General features: G+C 48.1%; 2 protein-coding genes across 10 annotated transcripts in view; one reads left to right on the top strand and one right to left on the bottom strand.

Annotated features, from left to right (window-relative positions):
• FAM167A (family with sequence similarity 167 member A) overlaps nucleotides 1-20,515 on the bottom strand; it is a 55,086-nt gene extending 34,571 nt beyond the window's left edge. For 2 of the 9 annotated variants that reach the window (XM_053658552.1, XM_053658551.1), the window contains exons 1-3: nucleotides 19,877-20,336; nucleotides 4,923-5,011; nucleotides 1,598-3,749 (exon numbers count right to left, since the gene is read on the bottom strand). The gene's annotated coding sequence lies outside the window, so the exon portion shown is untranslated. The other 7 variants (XM_053658553.1, XM_053658554.1, XM_053658556.1 and 4 more) reach the window with 7 other exon arrangements.
• Nucleotides 20,516-20,645: 130 nt separating this feature from the next.
• BLK (BLK proto-oncogene, Src family tyrosine kinase) overlaps nucleotides 20,646-25,800 on the top strand; it is a 54,729-nt gene continuing 49,574 nt past the window's right edge. Inside the window, exon 1 of the mRNA XM_037145428.2 lies at nucleotides 20,646-20,829. The gene's annotated coding sequence lies outside the window, so the exon portion shown is untranslated. The remainder of the gene's footprint in view (nucleotides 20,830-25,800) is intronic.

The following is a 25,800-nucleotide window of genomic DNA, read 5'->3' as shown; positions in this document are numbered from 1 at the left end:
ATAATTCAGTGGAAATCCATGCATGTAATTGGGAGAACAAGATGAGATGAGAACAAGTGCATGGAAAATTGGGGGTCTTTGGATAGGCAAGGGGGAAGAGAGGGAGAGAAAGGACCCTGCTCTCCGCTTTCAGGCCAGTGGACTAAAGCAAGCTAGGCCCAATTACAGAGACTTTCCAACTTTTGCTGCAAAAAACAAAAATGGTTTTCCTGGCTCCACAGGTTCTCTTGAGATGGCAAAGGACCTTCCCAGGTTATAAGAGGAGCCAGTCACGCAGCTCTGGGTGAGACTGGTTTCTTCCCCACTCTGGGTCTCTCTCCTTGGATCTTCTAAAGCAGCCATCCTCTGAGAGCACTGTCTTAGGAGTCAGGCATGTGAGGCTGAATCTGTCTGCTCTTTCACCAGCCATATGAGCTGCGCCAAGTTACTAAATCTCTTGGAGCTGATCAGCAAAATGGGGATATTATGTCCTCCAGAAGGGCAATTGTGAAGATAAAATGACCAGCAGATGTGAAGGCTTCTCAAGCAGTGCCTGGTTGGTAAATGCACTCAAGACAGAAGAGCTGTCATTTTTTTCCACTCCAAATGCAGCTTGTGGCTGCTTGGACAAGCTCCTTAACAGTGTACTGGCAGCGGCTCCCATCCTGTGGATGTGGTCAGGCTGGGGGCGCCCTGGCCACCTCTCCTCTCCCAGGACCTTGCCTAGCACTGTCCACTCTTGATCTGGGCAGCAGGACTGTCTATCAGAAGGGAAGCTGCTTCAGAGCCTCACCCCCTTGGGCACTATCGGTAGCCCTACTGATGGGGACCTGGGCGCATTCCACGTGGGACTCACCAGGAATGGCTGGGAGTTCCTGGAAATCAACCTGCCTTCTCAGGAGAAACCATACAATACGGGGAATGAAAACCAGATACAAGCAATAGGGTTTGGTTTTGCTTTTTTAAAGCAGAACATCCTACCTGACTTGGTGGACCAACATACCTGCCCACCTTCCAGGGACCACAGAACTTCCTGCCCTCTCCTAGTGACCCAACCTCATGGCTGATCTACTCATTCCTGAGGGCCCTTCCAGCTGTGCACTTCCCCGAATCACTTGAGCCTCAGCCCTACCGAGCACCCTTGGGCCCAAGTGCCCTCAGTCACTTCTCCTGAGTTACAAATGCCATCCTTGGGGCAGGAACTTCCGTGTTACTGAGTCTGAAGTAGACAGAAAGGACAGGATGGACTTGCAGATGACCCCCGGTCTGGGAATAGACCTAGAAAGACTGAATGGGGCTCCCCCCTCTGAGACCTGGTACCCCAATTCTCCACCCAGATCTTAACCTGGAAGGGGCTAGCTGAGACATGGGCCATGGTGTCCAGCCACGTGTCCCACGCCCCCACCCCCCAGGGAAGAGCCCCAGGAGTGGGGTGTCCACTCCAGGGTGCTCTGAAATGGGAGCTCCCGAAGACCCAGGCAGGCTGCTCCTTGCCACTGCCCGCCCAGGAGACCTGCGCGCCTGAGCCCCCTCCCCAGCCAGCATCGCCCGCAACAGCCGCATCACCACCAGTCCGATTCCCAGCGCAGAAAACCTCCCGCCCCTGCCGCAAACCCACCTTCCAGGGTGCTCAGAGGCTCCTTCCCGGGGTGTCACCAAGGTCCCCGCCTCCTCCACAGGACACGAGCTCCCCGTTCCGCAGCTTCTAGCCCCGGCCTCGGGGTCTAAGCCGGCTGCTGCCTCCTCTCTCGTGCTCCCGTGAATTCTCAGCACTATTCTTTTTTTAAGGGACTTTTTTTTTTTTTTTTTTTGCGTTGCGTCAGGACGGTTGCCTGGCGACAGCAGAGCTATTCCGCCGCCAGCCCTTTCAGCCGCGAACCCCTCCAGCCTCTCATTCATGCCTCTCCTCCCGCGGCTCCGGGACCTGGACTCGCCGGTCCGGCAGACGCGCTCCGGGTCCTAACGCCCGGCTAGTTGCATGTTCCCGGACCCCGATCCCAGCGGCCGCCCAGCCACACGCATTTGCCAAACCCTAGACTAAACCGAACCCAAGTATCTTTTTCCTTTTAAATGCGAAACCAAAGCAGTTTCCCCATAAACATGGCAACGTGGCTTTGCCACTGTCAGCAATTTGCTTACGTGGAGGGGGCAGAAGAACCCTCTTCAGGCGTCGCCAAACCCAGAGCTTACACTCCACACCCACAAGTGGCTTGACTTCAGACTACCAGCAGCAACTCCCATTACCCAGTGCCTAAAGTGTGTCCCACTGTCAGAGCGACTCAGCTGGCACAGGGGGTCGTCTCCAGGTTACAGATGAGGAAACTGAGACTCAGAGTGGCTAAGGAGAAACCAGAAGTGAAGCAGAAAGCAGATGTTCTTCCGGCTCTGTCTCCCAGACCAGCTGGGAGTAGTTGGAGGGACCTGCCCCAAAGCATGTGTTTCTCCCACAAACCACGAGGGTGCCTCATGGCATAAAATACTATGTGCTCTGTCAACCACTAGAGATGGTTACAGTCTAAATCTAGCTGCTGCTCCACCAGAGCCTAGAGCTCCAGGCGCCTAAGACACACACAGGACAGCAGCCAGGGCTGCCCCATCTTGGCCTTTAGAATCAATCCTGACTGCAGACACGGGTCTCCAGTCCAGCTCCCTGGGCTCCACCTTCTCCCTGGACCCCAGGTCCCAGGGTGGATTACTGGAAGTTGGCCTCATTCTCAGGGCAGCCTGAGACATGGTCAAGTGCCTTTCCTAGATGCTTTGGGTTGGCAGGTCCCTCAAAGTTATCCAATCTGCCATGCTCACAGTAGCACTGGGTGTGCAGCACAGGTGTCCTTACCTCCACGGACAGAAGCACACGCTTGAACAAGAAGCTGCAAAGTGACTTGACCCCAGGCTCAGTAGGAAGTGGCTAATCTTATTTTCTGTAGGGACTGGGTACCAAGATTCTTGTGCTGCCCCCTGGCGCCTGTGTCCTTCACTTCATCTGCCCATGCAGCCCTTCACCCACTTCCTTCTTTGCCCCCTTCACTAGCACCTCTGGTAATGGACTTAGTGTAAAGAGACATCCTGCTAATGTGGGCACCTCTTCACGCTAACACGTTAATGCTTCTCGGCTAGCAAGTGTACTTAAACAGGGGTCTTTGGGGGAGTCACAGTATTCACTCAACCTCTTGATTCCAGCTCCTAAATATCGACCCCATCCTCCCCTTCTTCCATCCCTTCTGCCTCTGCCCAGGCCCAAGTCACCATCGGGTTGGCCCACCTCCAGCAACAGCCTCTTGTGGATGCCCAGCACCCACTCTTGGCTCCCCACCTGCCTCCCCCTGAGCCGGTTACTCCTTCAGCCAGAGCAAACTCTTCAAAATGGAAATCCAGTCCTGGCTTGTCGGCACATAAAGCCCTCTACCAGCTCCCATTCTTCCCAGGATTAAACCCCGGGTGTGGCTGACCGGGCCTACATGGTCCAGCTCTGTCCACCTCTTGGGCCTCGCCTTGTGCTGATGCTCAGCTTTCCAGACAGACGCTCTTCCAGGGCCTTTTATACACCTGCTCCTCCTCAGGGCTGGCTGCACTTTTGCCTCCTGAGAGGACCCAGGTTACATGTCCTTGCAGCCTCACCTCCCTCTCCCTCACGAACCAGCTGTTGTTTTATCTTTATTTGCGTGGTCACTTGATTAGTATAGATCCTTCCAGGGGCTGTAGACTCTGGATGGCAGGAACCATGTTTGCAGGTTGAACGCTCTGTCCAGACTTGGGGACTGGGCATCCTCCTGTAAAATGTAAAAAAAAGAGCATTTTACATTTCTTTCATAGACTTGCATTAATTCCCTATGCTTTCTACAATGAATAGTTTCTGTAACTAGCAACTTAAAGAAACACTACCACAAAGAAAAGATGGCCCCATGGTTGGGGTGCCTGGTATCTCCTGCTTTGTATGGAGCTGCCTTTTATGTATGCGTCTGGGTAGGACCCCAGTGATGGGTGGGGGGATCCCCATGACCCAGAGCAGCAAGGCCACCTGGGGACTCTTCCGCTCGAGTTGGCCGTTTGGACCAGGGGACACTAGGCCAAGCCTGTGAGTCTGGACTTGGCAACAACACACTGACTTTAGAGCCGCCTTTTAAATCAGTCCTGGTCAAACTGATCCACTTTGACTTTTAAGACATAAGATCAAATGTTGTGTGCGATGGCCGACCCGGGGGTCTGGACCTCCTTAGTGAGTGCATGTCTCTGCAGGCAGCCCCCTCACTGTTGTTAGCACAGCACTTTACAGGTTACAGAGTGGTTTCCCTTCCAGAGGTCCCAAGATGAGTGAGACATCGTCTGTTTTGGACCTATAGAAATCCTGTGAAATAAGGGAGTCAAGAAACATTTTCCCTTTCTTACCTACGAGGACTCCAAGCTTGGGGGGACTCGGGGGCTTACTCAAAGTCACACACCTGGTAGTGGCAGGGTGCTGGGACTGTCCAACTCTGAGTCTAAGGCACTTGAGACTGGACCACGCTGACCCTGCTGTCCCTCCAAGCAATGGGCAGGGCAGCCTCAGTAACCACAGTGGTCTTGACCCCAGCATGGTGGGCAGAGATGGCCTGATTAATAAGGTGACATTTGAGCAAAGACTTGAAGATGTGGGAGTTGGTCATGAGGTATCTGGGGGAAGGGTGTCCTAGGCAGAGGGAACAGCCAGTGCAAAACACACCTGCCACAATCAAGGGAGAGTGAGGGGCCTCGCTGGGGTGCAGTGAGCAGGGGAGCGAGGAGAACTATGGGAGATGATGCCAGAGGTGACAGGGTGGGTGCCAGGGCACATCCCACACACCCAGGAGACCGTTGTAAGGATTCGTCTTTCCCCCGAAGGAGCACAGAGAAGGCACCACAGCTGAGTGGGGTCTCTGCCTTCTTGGCACACCCACAGCACAAAACACTCTCTAAATTAGTCTTACCTGTTCCCACTGGAGTCTTTACCTTACTCAAGGGCAAACGCCACTGTCTAAGGCTCCTGGGTATCCTCCATGGTGATTCAAATGTGGACCTATTGATTGAATGAGAGAAGAAAGGAACAAATTTCTGTTTGGCTCCGTTGTATGGAGGACAGGAAGATGGTCCCCCCTCCCCTGCTCCAGGAAGCAATTACAGCTCACAGTCCTGGGCCGGAGTTCACTAGCTTCTACCCTCTGCCTTCTAGAGGGATTTTTCTATCCGGGGGACCAGCATTTCAAGAGGATCCACAAAATGTTTGTCATTTAGTATCGATGCTGATATCAGGAATGGCTTTCCTTTGCCCTTATTATCACAGGGGTGGGAGTCAGGTGGAGGTACTGAATCATAGGAGATTCCCATTGTATAGGGAGCCCATTAGTTCAATGAGCAGTGTGCGTGGCTTGCCCTGTGCTACCTGATGCTAGGCATGGGGACACTGTACCTACAGCTTATCAGAGTAGGAAAGATAATGTAAGAAGCAGCCACCTTAGAACTGGAGGTGGGGAGGGGCAGCTGCCATCTGAGCCCAGATGCGGAAGATGAGTGGGAGCTGGCTAGGAGAGTGGTGGGGAGGCCTGAGGTACATACATCGTGGCAAGAGAAGAAATAGCATTTGCAACGGCATGTTGAAGACAGAGAGGGATTCAGTGTGTCTGAGGAGAAGAGTGTGAGAGAGTGTGATGGGCCAAGGTAAGGTCTGTGGACATGACCCTGAAGGTGAAGGGTTAAGAAGGGAGCCTGCCAGGGCTTTTATAACTCAGAGAATCTGGGGGCACAAGGCAGTAGGCAAGGAGACCAATCAAGAGAATGTATCCATTCCACCAGTGGTGGGAGGCAAGGGAAGTCCGGACCCATAGCAAGACATGGCTCACGGCATGTCCCAGCTGCCGGCGGTCAGTGGGAAAAGCAGCACTGGGAAGGGGAGCAGCAGGGGATTCACGGGCAGACAGACCTAGGTCTGAGTCCTGACTCTTCCGGTTACTGGTGTGTGCCTGTGAGAAGTAACTCAAGTTTTCTGAGCTGCAGCGACTTCATCTATAAAATAGAAATAATTTTAATAATACTGTTCATATACAAGAGAGAACCCCTCAAGAAAGGAAATTATCTTCTGGAGGGTGGGCCTCCTATAGTACAGGCTTCCCCCACTATGTGAGTGTTCTAGGAACCCATCTGTATCAGTGTACCAGCTGGCATTGTTGTGAGAGGCTGCGTCAGCTTCAGCGAATTTTTTTTAAGACCCTTTCAATGTGTTTGCCCATCGTGATGGGTGATACATGAGTGCCTCTGCTATACCACACTGAGTGTTTAGCAGTTTTTGACCAACAAACAGCATGACATGCCTGCTCTCCCTATTTGCCAATCTCACCCTAAGTGACTTCATTTTTGTTTTCCAGGATGAAAAAAGTCCTCAAAGGAGAACGTTTTGCTGATGTGGCTTGAGGTGAAACAAAAATCGGCAGAAGCACTAAAAGGCATAAAAATCAATGAGTTCAAAAACTGTTTAGAGCAGTGGAAAAAAGGTCTCGACAGGTGTTTACATCAAATGGAGAGTACTTCGAAGGTGATTGAAGTTTAAACATGTACAAGTAAGTACAGTTTTTTATCAATGAATTCCTTTTGGGGGGCTCCTCCCCTCATACATAGGTAAAGAGACCTGCCTTGGACCCTATGCTTCAGAAAGCCCAGCTCTGGGCTTATTAAGGGAGGGTGGCTGTGGGGCCGGGGGACCTGTCCACCCACAGCTACATCCTTCTCTTCTACTCCAGGCTCCAACAATCAGGACTCAGAAATTTTTTGGCCAAATGGCCCACATTCAGGCCCATACTGGCCTCTTTCCTGATCTGTGGAGGGTGGGGTAAAGGTTGGACTCTCGGTCTAGGGTGGTCCTGCCTCAGCACAAGGGTCCTCAGGTGGGAATAGAAAGAAGGAGGGCCACTGTTAGGGCTGAGGCCTCACATCCCCCACCCTGCATGGGCCAGGGTCCAAGGATGCAGATTTATAACCTGCCTTTGAGGTTGTTATAAAGGTTATGTGTTAAGGCAAAAGGAAAGAACCAACATTGTCTAACAGTTTGTCAGCTTGGTTTACAACACTCAAATATTTAGACACGTGGCCTGTGGGCCTCCGTGTGTTCATTTGCTTAGACCTGTCCAGTGTTAGGGGTGGGCCTGATTCTGGGCCTGCCTGGCTGGTTTGTTTAAGAGGCAAAGACACTCCGTGCTGCACACAGACACGAGCCGTTGTCATTGGAATCACTCTCCTCTTCATCGTGGCATCTCGGCACCTGCTGCAGTTTGCTCTCGTATCTTGTGGATGCCTGTGGGAATCGTCATCCAGACCAGAATGTCCAGGTCCAGACCCACCCCATCCCTGTGACCACCGGAAGGAGGTCTCCTAGGGCATGTACGTGTGAAGGAAGTCGGAAATGATGCCACTAATGACTGCAGTGGCGCAGTCCTGATGGGTGAGGCAGAGGCTTCTAGGTTGTTCTAAGCACCATCTCACCCAAGGAGCCAGGCTCCTCTGAACGATGGGAAGAGCCCTGGGTAGGACACGGGAGACCCAGGTTCTAGACCAGGCTCTGTTACTAATTAGACCTTCATTGAATCACTTTCCCTGTTGGATGGTTTTCTCATCGCTGACACAAGGAAGTCAAGCTCTGGCATCTTCTGATCCACGATTCCGTGATACTGCCCCCCACCCCCACCCCACTGAATAGAATCTTTCATTCTGGGCAGTGGCAGAAGGCAGGGCAGGAAACTGCAAAGTGGGAGGGTCTGGAAGATACTGAATCTCTGGGGTAGCAAGAGGTCAAGGCCAGCTGGACAGAGTGAGTCTGGTGAGCTTGTCACAAGGCTGGGATGAGAAGGTGCAAGTGAGACGCTTGGAACAAGGCTGTACCCCCTATCCTTGGGGAGAGTCTGCTTATTCTCTGCCCTGCTTTAACTTTAGTGAGTGGTGGGGGTGGAAGGGGAGGTGGTCCTAGACTTGAAAGTAGGAGGAGGAAGTCTAGGGCCTCCAACAGAACTCTGCTAGTGATGGAAGCAAACCCAGAGAAGCCCATTGCTTCACAAACTCAACAGTGCTCCTAGTGGCTGAGCCAACAGCTGCTGCTAACGAGTTTATTCTTTTCATTTCGACCAGCCAATCTGGGATGATACTTTAGGGTGTCAAGAGGGGAAATTGTCACAAACAGGAATGAAGTTGAACTTAATTATTCTATCACTAAGGAACCTAAACCATAATCATGGGCTTTAGGGGCGGGATCAAGGCTAAGTCACAGAAGATAACGAGCGCTTGTCATTCATCCCACAGAGCACTGGGAAAAGATTCTAGGGGAAGCTGGTCTGCAGATCCTTGTATTCAGCCCCTTTCTAGGAACTCTACTGCAAGTACGCAACTCCCTAACTGGAAGCAGAATCTTCCTTATACTTAGCTGCTCTCCTAAAATCAACTCAACCCGACCTCCACTGATGTTAAAAACAAATGGGATACACACTTTCTCCCCCATCCCATCCTGATCAATGATCAAGGTGGGGAGGAAATACCAGTAACTTGAACAACACGAGGGTCAGGGGCACTGGCTCTCCTCTCAGTCAAAAACCTGAGTGTGACTTTTGATTCATCCAAAACTTAATGTTAATATCCTGCTGTTGACTGGAAGCCTTACTGATAACGAACAGTTGATTAATGCATGTTTTGTATGTTTGTGTATTATACACTGTATTCTTACAATAAAATGAGCTTAAAGAAAAGAAAATCATAAGGAGGATAAAATACATTTACAGTATTTATTGGGAAAAAAACCCACCTATAAGTGCACCCGTGCAGTTCAAACTCGTTCAAAGGTCAACTGTGTTCTTACACTACACAGTTCAGGTTTCTGAAAGTTTGGGTCTGTCCCTGGCTCTGTCCTTGTTATGAGGCTTGTTTGGGCAAATATCTAACCCTCCTGAGTGTCAGTTTTCTCACCCACACACCTACCACTCTGCATTGTTGTGAGGATTAGAATGAATGCCTACATAATGCCTGAAATAATGTTTGGCACCGAGCAGGCACCGATAAATGTTTCTTATCGTGTCTGTGAGCCAACTGAGTCTTCGATTGTGCACCACCCGAAACGGAGCGTGCCTGTACCTCATTCTAGTCTAATGCATGGTGTGAGAAGATATTAAGCAATCAAGCTGGCAGGATTTCCAAAGATCTCAGCTGCCTTATTTGTCTTCTTTGAACATGAGGTAGCTCTGCTGGGAATCTGACACCGGGAAAACAGGATGGAGCACGGAGCAGACAAACATGCCCCGTGGCTCGGCCACAGGTTTCAGGCACAGACTCAGGGCACGTCCCAGCAGGGATGCAGCCAGCCACTTCGGCAGGGTCGGCTACCATTCAACTGACTAACATCTTATGACTATGACTGTTTCTGGTTCACAGAGAGAACTGGCAGCAGACAGGGAGAGAAAAATAAATACAGGCACACAGAGGGACCTGTCGAATGCACTCTGGGATGAGAGAAACCAAGGGGCAGACAACAGAGTGATGAATGCACAGCGAAATTGCGTCGGCAGGACCCCCGATGAATCACTTTCGGGTTAATGTTTCCTGATCAGGTCAACGTGTTTAGCAAGCAGCATCCCCTTGTTACAAATGGTAGTTGGGGGTGATGCCATAGGCTCATGAGAAGGAAAGAGAGAGGGAGGGAGAGGGAGGGAGGAGGGAGGAAGAAAGTGAGGGGAGAAGAAGGAGGAGTAGAAGGAGGAGAGAAAGAAAAGAGAAGGGAAGAAAATTGTTCACAATGGGTGCTATGGTTTGAATGTGTCCCCCCCAAATTCATATCTTGAAATCCTCACCCCCACAGGGTGCTCTTAGGAGGCAAGGCCTTTGGGAGTTGATTAGGTCTTGAGACTGAAGCCCACATGAGTGGAATCAGTGTCCTTATAAAGAGCTCCCGTACAGCCCCCTCTCCCCTTCTGCCACGTGAGGGCACATGGAGTAGGCACCAGCTATGAACCGGGAAGCAGGCTCCAACCAGACACAAAGTCTGCTGGTGCCTTGATCTTGGACTCCAGCCTTCAGCACTGTGAGCAATAAACTTCTGCTGTGTGTATACCATCCAGACTGTAGTATTTGGTTAGAGCAGCCCCAGTGGACTAAGACAGTGGGACTAGGACGTTCTTCTCTGGTGTCCTAGTGTCCTGGAGCCCAGAGCCTCTGACGTGAACAGGAAGTGACCAGAAAGAACTAATAGCCTGACTCTTCCTGCTGCCCAGTCATGAAGGCCTTGGTCCATGCAGCCCTGGGCAGCCTACCTGTTGCAGGAAGAGCCAGGTCAGCCCTGGGCTAAGAGTTCTGCAGCCAAACCGCTCCTGTGGCAAACCCCCACCTCAGGGCGGCCTCATCGCACCTTCTCTCTGTAGGATCCACTCTCTCCTCCTTGGACCTGACCTCAGTTTTCTGAGCTGGGGGCACTTCTTCATCTTTACAAGTTAGGGCTTATGGTACTGAAGGGGTTAAAATATCTTTGGAGTTTTCCAGTTGGGAAAAATGACCTGTTGGCAGTTGGGAGGGAACAGCTCCTTAGAATGTATAAAATCCGCTCAACTTTACCCCATCCTCAACTGACCTTTCTTACCCTGAAGTCCAGCCATGCAAACTACTCAGGCCTGTGGGATCTCAGAGTATAAGAGAAATCAGATGGAGGCAAAAAGAAGTCAGGCAGAGGCTGAGTTTAAATACAGTTAAGACCCAAACATCACAGTCCTTCTGAACTGTGTTTTTACAAAAGGCTTTTTGCCATCAGGAGAATCATCGATTTTTGAAACCCATTCACATTCAACACGACCACACAATACACTCAGCACCTGCAAAATACTAGGTTCCAGGCCAGATTATTGTTCTTGTGTGATCTGACTTACATGTTGGAAACAGTAGAGAAATGTTTAATACATGTGGTCAAGTGTACCTATTTGCAGGTCCTGGAACACATAGATCCTCTAATCTTTCCCTAAGTATATGAATTCTATTTCCCTCTCCCTTCCCCCCAATATCTACCCCTCTAACTAAAATTGGTGCCCTCATCCAGGCTTCCCTGTCACCAGGGGCAAAGCGCAACCCTAACACTCCACCCTGATGTCACCAATCTCTTGTTCGTCTCTGCTAATAGATTCCAAGGCCTGTAAGGTCAGGGATGGCATCTCACTCACTTTATTCCTGGAAATGTTGCTAGTGCCCCACACTAACCCAGCTATGTATGCACCAGGGAACAAAAGAAGGGCTGAATGAGCACACCTTCTTACAAACCCTTGTGCTCAGTGTTTTCTGCTAAACAATGAATGGAAGGGGAGCAAGTTGAACCTAGGATCCCAGGAATGTTCTGGATGGGCAGCTGGCGATGGGGTCGGAGGGTTGAGGGCTCAGTCATTGGTTCTCCCGTCCTAGGAAGGAGCTTGATGGGGCTCCCTTAGTTCACCCACGATGTGATCTGGCCACCACCGGTCCTCCCGCACTGACTTCACAGAAAGACAGAAAGGATCTCTCCCCATTATTAACAGGCCCGTGTGATTGGGTCCTCTTTTCTAAGGTGATAAAAAGGGTAGTTGATTACTCACTTCACTTTCTTTTTCAGCAAGGGACAAACTTCATGTGCTTTCTGCTGATGAAGAGGCTGAGGCGAGAGAGGGTCTCTTCCCCCAGAGCCTCCACAACTGGCTGCCAGTCTAGGACTTCTTCCCCCTCCAGCCCTGAGCTGGGGAGTGAGGCGCATTAAAATGCTTTCCATTCATTAAATGCCACTTGGGGAAATTCCACTACTTGCCCCACCTTCCCCCAAGGCCCAGGCAGCTGAGGTGTTTGCACCTGGATGTCTGGAATGCGTGTGCACCCAGTGGGGGCAGAACAAGCGGGGGTGGGGTGGGTCTTAGGACATTTCTTAGCCTTGAGTTCATTTCTGTGGCTGGTGGGTCCCTTCTGATGGCTTGAGCAAGGCGGTGAGAATTTAGCCCCCGCCCTGGCTGTAGGCCCTTCATAGGCTAGACACTCTCCCGTGAGTCCTGTTTGGGGAACCATTTGGGCTAGAGTGGGGGCCAGGGTCTGGGCAGGGCTTGTCTGTGGGAAATTACCTGAGCGAAGAGGGAGGGGGCTGGGAGGCTAAAGCTGTAGGGGCGGGCGGGCCGCCTGGGAGGTCTGAGACGTGGAGGGGTGAGGTACAAAAGGCCAAGGCGGCCCCAGGTCCTCTCACTGCTGACTCTGGGCCTGGCGCTGCCGGACCCTGGCCTGCGTGCTCATCACGGAGCCCGGTTCCTGGCATTGTCCCAGAACAAAGGTTTTGGTGCCTTCAGCGTTGGTTTTTGGTCCCATTTCTTTGCAGATATGGTACATTTGAAAAATAAAAAAAATCAACTGGTTTAAAAAGAAAAGGATAATCATTCATATTCATCACCCATAATGAACTTTTATTAATATTCAGTATATTTGCTTCTAAGTTTTCTCACACTGTATATTGTCTTAAAAAGTATAACTAACTCCAAGTAAATTGATTCTTCTTTTAAAATGATTAGGTATTACAGGTAAAGCTAAGTCCCTCTGACCAGCCCCTGCCGCTCACCCCTCCCCAGAAATAATCGCTGCTGTGAGTTTAGAATGTATTTTCCTTAGTGATGGTTTCACTTTCATGCACATGAGTATATGAAACGCATGCACACACACGTTTCATTTTGTTCGTTTGTATTTTTTTCCTAGTGGCATAACCCTGCACGTGTGACTTTGCAATTTGCCTTTTCCTCCCCAGTGGGTGCTTGATGTTGATTCACATGAATCTGGGCCTCTTCAAAGACCCTTCCCGATTGACACTTTCACTGTTCCAGTCACATGGTACTGTGTCATCCTCGTCTACCTGTGCTTCTCCGGCGTGGGTTCCTGGAGGTGATGTTGACAGGCCTTTTCCCTTTTTCTAGATTTCCCTCCTCCTAGTGAGGCAGCCACTTACATCTCAACCAGTAGGACCTGTTGGCCCACTAACCAAGCCCAGTGGAGAGGACTTCACGGCAGGCTTGGGCCTACTCTCCTCATTCCTGGCTTTCCTACTCTTATTCTCCCCTTTGACTCATTTCCCCACATCTACTTAAAAATGTTTTATTTAAATGTCTTGTAGATGTGAATCGTTTTAGTGTAACAACAGTCCTTTTGGAACAAGGTAGTGAAGCAATCTGTAAAGGAGAGTACTTCAGGTAGTGGGGGAGCTCTTCCAGGCCTGATCCGTGAGGCCTCCCCCCATCCCGCTGGAGAGAATTCTCCAGGTCCCAGTCCTTGTAGCCACTGGGCTACCCTAGCCCCAAGCCCAGCCCTGGCCTATTTCCTCATGCTCTTGGGGCTTGGTCTGTGTCCCACTGAGTGACTAGGACCCTCCTGGGCACTCAGCTCTGAAAGAGCTTCCATTGACTCTGCCTTGACTTACCAGTGGGAGCTCCAGCTGGCGCCCCCCAGGGGGCCTGGAGAGGGCCTTGGGCTGCCAAGCTGCAGGCATTGCTGACCTCTCTTTAAGTGATTGAGAAGGTCTGATTTGTGGCAGCTCGGCCTTCAGGGTTTGAAGCTCCCAGGACATCTGCTCTCAACTGAAACCGGTCATTAGTGGGATTGTGGAATGCAAGTCTGGGAAGAGTTTTCTAAGAGGCCAAGTGTTGGAGAAAAGGAGGCCCGGACTGCGGGTCAGGAGACCTGGCAGTTAGTCCTGGTGTTGCTGCTCGCCAGCTTGCAGCCTTGAGCAAATCCTTCTCTTAACCCTGTCCAATGGGGACAATATGACCCAGTGAAAGTTTTTTCCATCATTCAAGTAACTATGACTGGGCGCTTTCAATGTGCTAAGCACTGTTTGAGGGGCTGGAGACAGAGTGATGTTGGACAGGAGCAATAAAACCTCTTTTGTGGAGGCTACCTTCATTCTAGTGAGCAAAGACAGGGAGTAATGTTCAAATTAACCAACCAACAAGGTAACTTGAGCTACTATTAAGTACCATCAAGAAAATAAAATTAGGTAACTAAAGGGAGATTCCTGAGGAGAAGGCCATTGTCTAGGCCCATGATGCCTTATAATGGGGTGATAGTACTGGGTGTGGACGTAAATAGGAAGCTTAGTGTCCTCAGCAGATTGTGAAGGCAGCTGGGGACAGACTCTCCGGGTATCTATCCATTGGGCTCAGCATATAGAGAACATTCCACCCAACAGCAATCATTGGGGGGAGTGGTCAGGGGGTAGGGACAGAGCAGCTCTGGCCCTGGGCACAGCTAGTTCTCAAGGCAGGGAGCACAGCAGTGGTTCATCGGAGTGTGGGAGAGGGCATAGCCATGGCTTCTTTGGGTGGGGGGCACAGTAGCATGGGCTCTGGCAGCTCTGTTAGCTGGGGCAGTGTCTGCGAACACTGTGGGAGTCATCCGTGGTGAAACCTTCTGGGTGTCTACAGCAGCTGCTGGGGTCCTCCTGATCTCCTTTCCTCATGTAGGAAGGTCATACTGATGGGGTCCCTCTTGGCACCTAGCTGTGCCAACGGGCTGAGGTGATCCAGGTAAGACACTCCCTCTGCTTCTCTGGGCAGCCTCTCCTAGTTTTCTTTTCTTGTTTTTGGGTGTTTTTTTTTTTTTTGCAAGTTCTTCATTGCATTCCAAAGCTCTTCTAGAGCTATTTTCATCTGTTTGTTGTTCTTTATTCATTATTTTTGTTTTTGTCTTTTTGTGGGTGGGGGGAGGAACAAGCATCAGGACCTCCTAGTGTGCTAACTTGCTGAGATCACTTTTCCTCTTTACTTTTGAACTACATCTTCAATCCATCACAATGTACTTTAAATGAATACTGACTTTGGTGAAAAAAGAAACTTTGCTCCATTTCTCTTGCTTCTCTGTGTTATGACTGTCAAATGTATTTATGTGTTATAACCTTACAGTGTGATATTATAATTTGTGCTTTGAACAATCATATGTTTTTTAAAAGTTAAGAGAAGACAAGATAATATACTTATGTTATTATATATAGTTTTATTTATCTACATCGTTGCCATTCCCAGTGCTTTTTATTCCTTTCTGTGAACTGGTTGCCATCTGGCATCATTTTCCATCAGTCAGAAGGACTTCCTTCAGTTTTTCTTGTACTGTAAGTCAGATAGAAACAAATTCTCTCCAGTTTTGTTTAACTGGAAAAGTATTTATATCAACTCCATTTTTTTCAAGGATAGTTTTATTGGATAGTGAATTCTTAGGTGATAGTTCTTTTGTTCTTTTAGCATTTGAATACATCATTCTACAGCCTTCCATCACTATTGTTTCCGATGAGATATCAACCGTTAATCGTATTGTTGCCATAAATATGTTGCATTATTTTTTTCTCTTGCTGCTTGCAAGATTATATCTTTTCTTTGATTTTCAACATTTGGCCCTTGATGTCAAAGTGTGGTTCTCTTTGTGCTTATGTTATACTGGGTTCATGCAGTTTCATGCCTGTCCTGGTTGGTTTTGGCTGTTGTAGCAAAATAGCATAGATGGGTGGCTTACAAACAACAGAGATTATTTCCCACTGTTCTGGAGACTGGGAAGTCCAAGGTCAAGGTGCCAGCAGACTTGGTGTCTGGTGAGGAACTGCTTCATCGATGGCTATCTTTTTGCTTTAACCTCACATGGTAGAAGGGAGGAAGAAACTCTCTCAGGACTGTTTTATAATGGTACTAACACTAATTCTTTTCCAGATAAATAAAACTGAGAGATTGTATTTCTTTCCAACTTACATGAGGCTTCACACTTATGACCTAATCTCTACTCTAAGGTTCTTCCTTCTAATATAATCACTTTGGGACTTAGGTTTCAGCATATGAGTTTGGGGGAGGACACAACATTCAGACCACAACGCTGACTCTTGAAATCAGTGTTATTCACAAACACTGGAGAATTTTCAATTAGTTTCTCCTCAAATAATTTTTCTATGCCTTTTTTGCTCTCTGCTCCTTTGGGACTCCTATTACATTTATTTTGAACATTTTACACTGTATGGCCTTAACTTTTATTGCTGTATCTTCAAATTCACAGCTTCTTCTTCTGCCATCTCAAATCTGCTGTTGAACATATCTATCGAATTTTTAATGTTAGTGTTTGTAGTTTGCAGCTCTAGAAATTCCATTTGATTCCTTTTATAAGTTCCATTTCTCTCTTGAGGTTCCCTTTCTGTTGATTCACTGTTAACATTAATTGTTATAATTCTTTAAGCATATTTTCCTTTTATTCCTTGAACCAAACTGTAGGGGTGACTTTCCTCACAAGTCCCCCCGGCTGCCACGGATGAGAGTAAATATGACTAAGACATGATGTGATCTGCTTAGGGAGGAGAAGCGGCCATTTTCCCAGAGGAAAAAGGCCATGAGCAGTGGCCTGTTTCTCTGAGGAGAAAAAGGCCTCGAGCCCCCTCCTCCAGGGCCTTTTATTGGGTTCTAATACACAGGAATAGACAGGATCCAACAGTAGATAACATTTCAAAGAAATCTGAGGGCTTAGTATTAGTCAAAGTCTGTCAGAAAAAAAGTTTTAGGGTTTCCTGCTCGAACCCTTAACATATGAATAAAAGCACTCTTAGCAGAACAGATTTCACAGGTTTATCAGGAAGTCTTTGTGATGCCAGATTTTTTCCCCAGGACATAGCTCTAGCAAGGTAAGGAGCTACACCTCTCCCCAACAAGTATTCAGGCTTAAGGGGATTAGAGCCAGGAAGCGCTTCTCCCAGAGAACATAGGGACTCAGGCTATGTCAAAGCCAGGGGGTGAGTCCATTGCTCCCTCTTTGTTGCAGCCCCCTGAGTCCTTCTATTATGGCCTCCCAAGTGATCGAGTCTGGCTTAGGTTGCCCCCTGCTGTGAGGGATCTTACTCATCATTGACTTCCGACCAAGCTTTGAGGGCAGGGAGAGGAAACTGAGGCTGTGTTTGCTACCAGAGACAAGCTTTGTTTCCTGTGGCTCACATTCCAAAGGTCATCTCTCACCCTTAGCCACAAGGGGTAGAGATACAATTCCTAGAACCAGGCAGAGCGGTCTACAACACCAAACTATAACAGTTCAGAGTCAGCATCTATTGGCTTTTTTTTTTCTGGTCACAGTTTTCTGTTTCTTTGCATGTCTAGTAATTTCTGGTTAAAAACTGGACAGTGTAGTGTAACCCTGATTTCTGATTTATTTTCCTGAAAGTGTTTGGTTGGTTGTTTTAGGAACTTATATGCATTTGAACTGCAGTGTTGGTCTCCTCCATTACATGTAGCCACTGAAGTCACTGTGTAGTTTTTATTTTTAGTATTTTACTTTATTTTTTAGTCTGACTCTCTAAAGGTGTCCCCTGTTTTTGCATTGTTTAATGGTCAGACAATCATTTAGACAGAGGTTACGTTCAGGCACCTTGAACATACAAACCTCCCACTTTCTGTTACCCAAGCTGTTTTTAGTTGGAGTGACAAATTCACATCTACAGGAAGTCCTCAGGTCTCCCCTGACGTCCAACTTCTGCTGCACCACCAGGTCTCCCTGGTTCATGCATATTCTAGCAGTCAGTCAGGGATGTGTGGGGAGTTTATAATATTCGCCTTTTCATGGCTGTCTAACTTCCAGGATTTCCCCCATCACATTTTGGGGTGATCTACCCACTCTGAACAGAGGTTATAACTATTAAGAGGCTAAACCAATAAAGCTGCAGATTTTCACTTCCTGCCTAAAACTGATTCCTTGACTGCTGACTTATAAAACTGTAGGTTTTCATTTCCCCATCCCAGACCAAATCTGTCACCTCCATCTGAGAAAGCTGCTGGTTTTCACTAATACTCTTAAAAAAACATGCTCACTGTTCCCACCTATAAAGCTGTGATTCTTGTTACCCAAGGGATTGAGGGAGGGGGAGGAGGTGTAGCTCCCCTAAGCAAGAAGATCACAGACTCATGACCATTTGGATGCAGTAGCAGTTTTTAAAGATTAAATGCTTTTCAATTTGTTGTGTGCCTTTGGTCATTTTTCAGTGTCCCGAAATGGTTGGTTTTGTCAAGTTTGTCTAATTTCATACTTGTTTTCTTCGGAAGGAAATTGCCCAACCTCTCACACCACTGTTCCTGAAGTGAATCTTGGACTGGATTATTTTAATGTTTCTTCCACTCAAATATTCTACTGCCCACAACTTTTGGCCTGAATCAGAAATGTACTGGTGTTCAGAGGCTGGTGAAGACACAAGGAAGCAGAGCTCTGAATTTTGCATAAGTTACCTCAAATGTTACAAAAATAAATGATAAAGCCAGTGAAGCTGAACACTGAACTGGGGGTTTCAGAGCCTGGGTGGAGGCTTAGTGTAGCCCTGTGAGGTCTCTCTGTGAGGTTCCCCAACAGAAGTGTCTAAAAAGGACTCCCCTAGCCTCACATATCCCATCTTGGTGCCTCGCATCCTCTTCTCTGGCTCTTTCCCCCGCCTCCCATCAGCCAGTCTCATGGATGCTGTGACTCCATCAGAGCTGAAACGGCTGAAATTAACTTTCACTTCAACTTAGACACCTGAAACCCAAGAGCAAGGTCATTTCCTTGTTCTTTTCTGAGTGACTGAGGGAATCATTTTTAGGTTTTTCTTTTTCCAACCCCCCTCTGGAGATACACAGAAAGGTGAAGTTTCTTTTTGCCAGACCACAATAAGCCAGCTAATGTGAAACCTCCCTCCCTGCAAACTGAACTCTCACATCCCCTCACACTCTGACCTTAATTAAATAGATGAGCCAGAGTCAGAGGAAAAAGGGATTTTTCCCTTATGAATGTGGATTTTTCTGCTTCCCACTATATTCTTGGTATCCTCAGGTCCTAGTATGTAAAAGTTGTCTAGAAGTCACTTGTTTAGTCTCCACTGATAAAAACAGCAGATATAATTAGGCAACATCACTGGATCCTTGTTCAGAAAAAGGTTCAATCAAGTTAGGCATCTGCCTCTAAGCGTTTGCAGGATTCTTAGTCACAAATCAAGTTCAAAGCCATCTCCTTGGTAACTTCCCCCAATAGTCCTGATGGAGTTATTGCTCCTGCCTCTGGTTAAACACTGTGCTTTGTGGAGGCTTCTGTGGCTGCACTTAGACCATAACCATCATAACTGTTACTTATATCTCTACCCCCAGCTGGGTATGTGCTTATCACAGACTGTCCCAGAATTTCTTGTGCTAATTGCCTTGGTATAGCAGGACTGAATAATCCTATCTCAAATCGGTAAAATTTAAATTATAAGTTTAAGCAGTTCAAGAGTCTCTCAACTTGTATTTAATGCTTAGGTCACACTCTCAGGTGTCAGGAGATGAAGACTGTAAAAAATTAGTAGCTACAATTCACTGAGCACAGCCAGCTCTGGACACTGCTCTGGGCCCTTTGCTGCCAAGAGCAGAAGAGGACAAAGCTGTTTTACAGATCAGATTTGGGACTTCGATTAGGCACATCACAGTATCTACCAGTCCTTTGGAGCTTACTAAGTTCTAAATACTATAATAAACACTTTCCCTGCATTGATCTATTTATTTTCACAAAAATCTCTCAGGGAAATGAAGCAAAATTTTCCAAGGAGACTTAGAACCCAAGAACTCTATGTTGCTATGAACATCTGTCAAAAGGCACTTGTTTTTTTTTAAACCAGGAACTCACAGTGAAATATTGTCTTAGTCCTAAAATCCAAGGAAAGAAATCCCATGGGGAAACTGAGATTGTGGATTGTGGTCTCAGGCCAGAGGTAGAAGCAGGTCTATTTGAACTCCATCCCCCCAATCTCCCCAGACATAAAGGCAGGAGAGGAGCCCACCCACTGGCTCTCTTTGGTACATGTATCAGAAAGCAATGACCCCCCAAATTTTTAATTTAATTTAAAAAAAAAGAAAGTGGGTAACTGGTGGCTCACCTGTCTGGCTGGACCAGCAAGTCTCCTGAGGTCATCTGAGCAACGTTGCTGGTCCCATTGGTCCCTCAGCTGGTGGAGTCCAGGACAGCTCCTCTCCGCTCTAGATTGTAAGGCCCTTCCTCTGTGGCCTCCTTCAGTCTCTTCCCCTCTGAGTTTTCATAGCCAAGTGAAGCAACACTTTGAACAGGCTCTGAGAGCAGAATCAACGGCTGGCTAGAGTGCTATAAAATAACAAACAAACAAAAACAGATACTAGCTATTGAGAGCTAATTCTGTGCCCTTCTCTCACACCCATGCTATCACTTGTGCTCACAGTATCTCGCAGGCCAGGTATTATCAACAGCATTTGGAAAGCCAAACCAACAAGACTGAGATACTGGAAAGAGGCCCTGGCTCACACAGAAGGCACCAGGCAGTGGATCCCAAGGTTTTTTTGCTGTACTGCAGACAAATGCTGCAAAGCAAAATACCTGATAGAGTTAGCTTGAAGGTTTACTAACTCTGCCAGGCTCATGTAGGAAAAACACCACCCGTGTTGGTAAACCAAACCCCCCTGAGAAAACTTTCTGGTGGCACAGGGTATTCTGACCAATGTGGCCAGGGCCAGAGAAAGACCAGCTGCTCATGGGCTGCTCTGGGGCAGCAGTGCCCATTGGACCCAGGGAACCCATGGAAGCTTTCAAAGCTTGGGAGGGGCGGGGCTCTTCGGGAGGGGTGGGGCTCCTGGGGGGCAGCTGGTGCAGCTCTGACCACAGACTGGAGATCCTGCCACCTCTGCCTGGTGCTTGCGGTGGGCAGGAAGCCACGAGCTACATGAACTGATTGAGAGAGCTGAGATGGGCTTTTCCTTTAGGATTGCATCAGCAGTTGCTGGTTACAAGTAGGAGGCCACCATACCACGAGGATGCTGGGATTTGAAGAGCTATGGTGAAAAGCCACTGAGTGTTGCCAAGGTAAGACTGCATGTTCTGCCTTCTAGGCCATCGCCTTTCCTTAAACTGTGCAAAGAGTGCTGTAAGGCCCGTAGCTGGGAAAGCAGTCAGGAACGTTGCTATGGATGTTATAGACAGAAAGAGAAGACATTAATATGCTCTGAGCCACAGCTACGAATAGATTGTCCTATCATTGGTTCATTTCAGTTTTAGAGAGGTTGTTTTTTCTTTAATTATATTTAATTGATTGTGCTATTATAGTTGTCCTGATTTTCCCCCTTTATCCCCCTCCACCCAGCACCCCCCACTCCCTCAGGCAATCCCCCTACCATTGTTCATGTTTGTGGGTCGTATGTGTAAGTTCTTTGGCCTCTCCATTGCCTTTGCTGTACTTTCCATCCCCATGGCTGTTCTGTGACTACCAATTTGTACTTCTTAATCCCCTCACTTCTTCATCCATTCTCCCATACCCCCTCTGCCAACCATCTGGTAACAAACTTCTTTTTCCTTGCTGCTTTTAAGAGTCTCTCTTTATCTGAAACATTTGGCATTTTAATTATGATGTATCTTGGAGTGGGCCTCTTTGCATCCGTCGTGTTTGGGACTTTCTGTGCTTCCTGGACTTACCTGTCTATTTCCTTCACCAAATTAGGGGAGATTTTTCCCACTATTTCTTCAGATGGATTCCCAGTTTCTTGCTCTGCCTCTTCTCCTACTGGCACCTATGATGTGCCGTGACTGTTGGACCTCTTGAAGTTGTCCCAGAGGCTGCTTATACTATCCTCATTTTTTTTATTCTTTTTTCTTCTTGCTGTTCTGTAAGATTTGCTTGGGGTTTCTGTTTGTTTGTTTAAGTTTTTTGTTTTTTTTTTTTTTTTTTTGCTTCCCTATGATCCAAAGCATTGATTTGATTCTCAGCTTCATCCACTCTACTGTTCTTTCCCTGGGAATTGTTCTTTATTTCAGTTAGTGAATCCGTCATTTCTTACTGGACCTTCTTTATGCTGTTGAGGTCCTCACTAAGTTCCTTGAGCATCCTTATAACCAGTGTTTTGAACCCTGCATCTGATAGGTTGCTTATCTCCATTTCATTTAGCTCTTTTTCTAGAGTTTTGATCTGTTCTTTCATTTGGGCCATGTTTCTTTGTCTCCTCATTTTGGCAGCCTCCCTGTGTTTGTTTCTATGTATTAGGTAGAGCTGTTTTGACTCTGTGTCTTGGTAGTATGGCCTAATGTAGTGAATGTGCTATAGGGTCCAGTGGCATATCTTCCCCTATCACCCAAGCTGGGTACTCACGGTGGGCCCTTTGTGCGGGCTCAGTACACTGTCCTTTTGTAGTTGGTCCTTGGTTGCTGTTGGCAGATCGATGGGAGGGATGTACCCAGGCCGGTCAGCTTCAAGGATTGACTGTGATTACGTGCCACCAACTTCCACCCTCTGTGGAGGACCAGCTGTTTAGGGGCAGGGTGGTGGTACTCCTACATGGTCTGTAGCTCTCCACTGGGTATACTGGCCCTGGGAACTTCCCAGGTGGTACAGGCCAAGATCAGCCTCCATCTGTGTTTTGCCTGGGGCACCCAGTCTGAGCTGTAAAGCAATCTGAGGTGGCTGCAACTTGTGCTGGGTTTAGAGATTCCCAAGCAAAGCCAAGTTGTGATTCTAATCTGTCTCTGTGAGTGCTGGGTCTGGGCTCACTGAAGCCAGCTCTTTCTTAGTTGATAGGATTTAGGAAGTTGTGAAGCCTGCCTCAAGACTAGTCATTCCTATGAAAAATCACCTTGGGTGGGACCATAAGGTGGGTGGGGCAGAGTCTCTGTGGATCTCCAAGGTAGGTCAAACAGTGATAGCCAGGTTGATAGAGCCTCAGATATGGCACCAGCCTACGGGCTGTGTGGGGGGAGGGCTTATCAAAGGGACCATGGCCTCTGCTCGCCCTGATGCCAGACACTCAGTTTCTCCCTGTTTACCACTGGTGCTTTTCAAGCTGCTACCTTAGTGCTGGAGCTCAGAAAGAGTGAGTCTGAGTAAGTGAGTCTGTGTGGGTGTTCTTTAAGAGGAACTGCTTAAGGCTCCAGCAGTTTCTCCCACTGACTCAATCCCCACTGGTTTTTGTAGCCAGAAGTTGTGGGGACTTACCTTCCTGGCACTGGAACCCTGGGCTGGGGGATGGGCCTGGTATGGGGCTGGGACTCTTTGCTCCTGGGATATCCCTTCCTAATTTTTATCCACCCAGACCAGCTCTTCTGTGTCTGTGCCCTTCCTACCAGTCTAGATAGGTGTGGTTTCCTTAACTCTGTAGTTGTCATACTTCAGTTCAACTCGATTTTGGGATTGTCAAGACTTCCATTCAGCTTAACTTCTGATGTTCCTAAGTGATAGTTGTTTTGTATCTTAGTTGTAATTTTGATGTGGTTGTGCAAAGAGGCAAACCATGTCTGCCTGTGCTACCATGTTGTAGTGAATGTTCTCTTTTGACTTGTGAAGTTTATCCATTCAAGGTAGATCCCGCTATAGAGGAAGACAGACAAATCTGTGGGCTGGGAATATGGCTGGGCACACACATACCAGCCAGGGGGGCTCCAAAAGTTATTCAGCCTCTTGATGACAGAGGGTATTGCTAGCTACAGGGCAGAGCTGACAGAGGCTAGCTGTGATACATGGGAGTGTCTGGCTCAAGGTAAATGATGGGTTGTTGCTTTTGTTTCATTTTGTTTGTTTTTGAAAATGTTTTTCATTTTTCAGGTATTCAGGGGCAGAGTGATGGAATAGGTTTAATGGTGATCTTTTTGTTTAAGAGATCTATTTGTCCATCTGTGGAAAGGAAAGGACAATTGGTAGCATATTTGTATTTTTTTAAATTCTAGGGCTTTGACAACTTTTCCAGTCATTTTCTACCTGGCCACTGCTTTTACCCTCAACTCTCCACATTGCCAAGCAACTAAACAATTGCTATATCATTGTGCTTCCATAGTTATAGGGGAGAATTCTGCATAATATATATGGAGATACTCCTCTTTCCCGGATGGGAGCTGGATCCCTCTCCCCTTGAGTGAGGACTGGACATGCAGGTGGAAAGGGAAAAGCAGAAACTCCACAGTGGAGAATCCTGGCAGATAAAATACTTCACCTCTGTGCTATTCCTTCCCCAAATGCATTAACCCCAGTCTAGTCATGAAAAACATCGGACAAACCCAAATTGAGGGACAGCCTACAGGCCGTTTGACCTTCAAATTTGTCAAGGTCGTGAAAAATGAGGAAAGCTGGGCAAATGGTCCTACGTCAGAGACATGACAACTAAATCCAGAATTTACACCCTGGACTGAACTGAATCCTGGAACAACAACAGCAACAAAAAATCATTAGTGACAAACAGGTGAAACTTAAAGAAAGCCTAGTATTTTAATTGATAGTATTGTACCAATGTGAATTTCTTAGTTCCGGCAACTGCCTCATGGCGAGGTGAGATGTTAATACTAGGGGGAGCTGAGTAAAGGCTATACGCCAAGTCTCTATACTATCTTTGTAATTTTTTCATAAACCTAAAGTCACTCTAAATTAAAGCGTGAAAAAAAATTTATACGTATCTGACCTTAGAGCAGAAGTGATCAAAATCCAAGTATGCTTGGGAAAACGTGTCCACAGCTCAGGGGTCCGTGCTAAGTGTCTGAATGTTCTAGAACCTAGACGACCTTCTGCATTTTTTACCATTCTCTCTCCCAACCCCCATCTTATTCCAAGAAAGCCCTAACTTTCCCTCCCTTGATGATGTTTCTCATTGGTCATTTATTTTCTCATTCAGCGCGCATTTTTTTGAGACCTCTCTCTGTGTCATGGATTCTAGAGTCAAGCACCCCATCCTTTATCGGCCCAGCAGAGCTCACTAGGCTGGATCACACCCTCAGGCCTCCAAGTGCATGCCCAGTACCCAACCCTGACCCCTCCCCGGCTAGGAAGCAGAAGGCCAATAATTGAGGCAAGTGGGGGCCTAACCCTGCATAGACTACCTGGTGGAATCTGCTGTCCTCTGGGCTCAGTCCCCGCCGTGGAGTTTGTGTCCAGCCGAGCACTGTGAGCTGTGCTGAAAAACAATGTCCCCTGACTAAAGCTGTGGCCTTAGGGACCTGGAATGGAACCCAAGGGCCAGTTCCTGCTTGAGTGACCACTGGTCCTTGGAGCCCACTCTGCTGCCCTAGAAGCTGCCGCAGCCAGATGAGGCCAGCATCCTTGCTTGTGAGGTTCAGGTGTGCGGGGAGGTGAGGAGGAAGCAGAGAAGCCTGACATCCTACTCACACTCCCCTCCGCCCCCAGCCCCAGACACAGCAGAGCAGGTGTGCCCTTATTCAAAGGTGAAGTTTGAAACAGATTACAGACACGTTTCGGAAGCAGGAGAGAAACAAGAAAGAATTACGAAGCTACAGGAAGACAGCACTTAGATGAAAATCACGACCCTTAGATGAAGATCAAAACTAATCAGATCAAAACTGATTACCACTGGGCCTAAACTACCGTTCCTGTCGCATCTCCCGCTCCCCACGCTGCCAGCCCAGAAGCTTGGACAGCACCAGCCACCCGCTGCTTCTGAATGCAGCAGCCCGTGCCCCACCGCCCCCTCTACCTAGGGTCCCCTCCACCCGGGGTCCCCTCCCCACATTCTCACCCAGGCAAGTCCCATTCACTCTAGTTCTCAGGATTAGCACCAATGTCTTCTCTTCTGTCACCAGTGCCCAAGTCTATCCCTGTGTCCCCGAAAACCTGCCGCGCATGCTCAGGGCTCTTTGTTTTCAGACCTGCTGCCCCTTGGACCAGAGCTGCTCCAGGACGGGGATCAGGTCCTCCCTCCATTCTCCTCTGGGTCCCATCACCCAGACAGTGTCTGGCACGGGGTGGGCACCCTACAAAATGGTTCTTGACTGAAAGAAACTAAGACAAGACCTCAAATGCAAGTGAATGAGGAAAGAAGTTTAAAGGAGCAAAGGCATATAAGATTCAGT

The sequence above is a fragment of the Artibeus jamaicensis genome, unplaced genomic scaffold (genome assembly GCF_021234435.1).
Source record: "Artibeus jamaicensis isolate MK-2021 breed Jamaican fruit bat unplaced genomic scaffold, CSHL_Jam_final scaffold_537, whole genome shotgun sequence".
Taxonomy (NCBI): Eukaryota; Metazoa; Chordata; class Mammalia; order Chiroptera; family Phyllostomidae; genus Artibeus; species Artibeus jamaicensis.
Note: the sequence above shows the minus strand (reverse complement) of the source record. Positions and strands in the feature narration are given on the sequence as shown.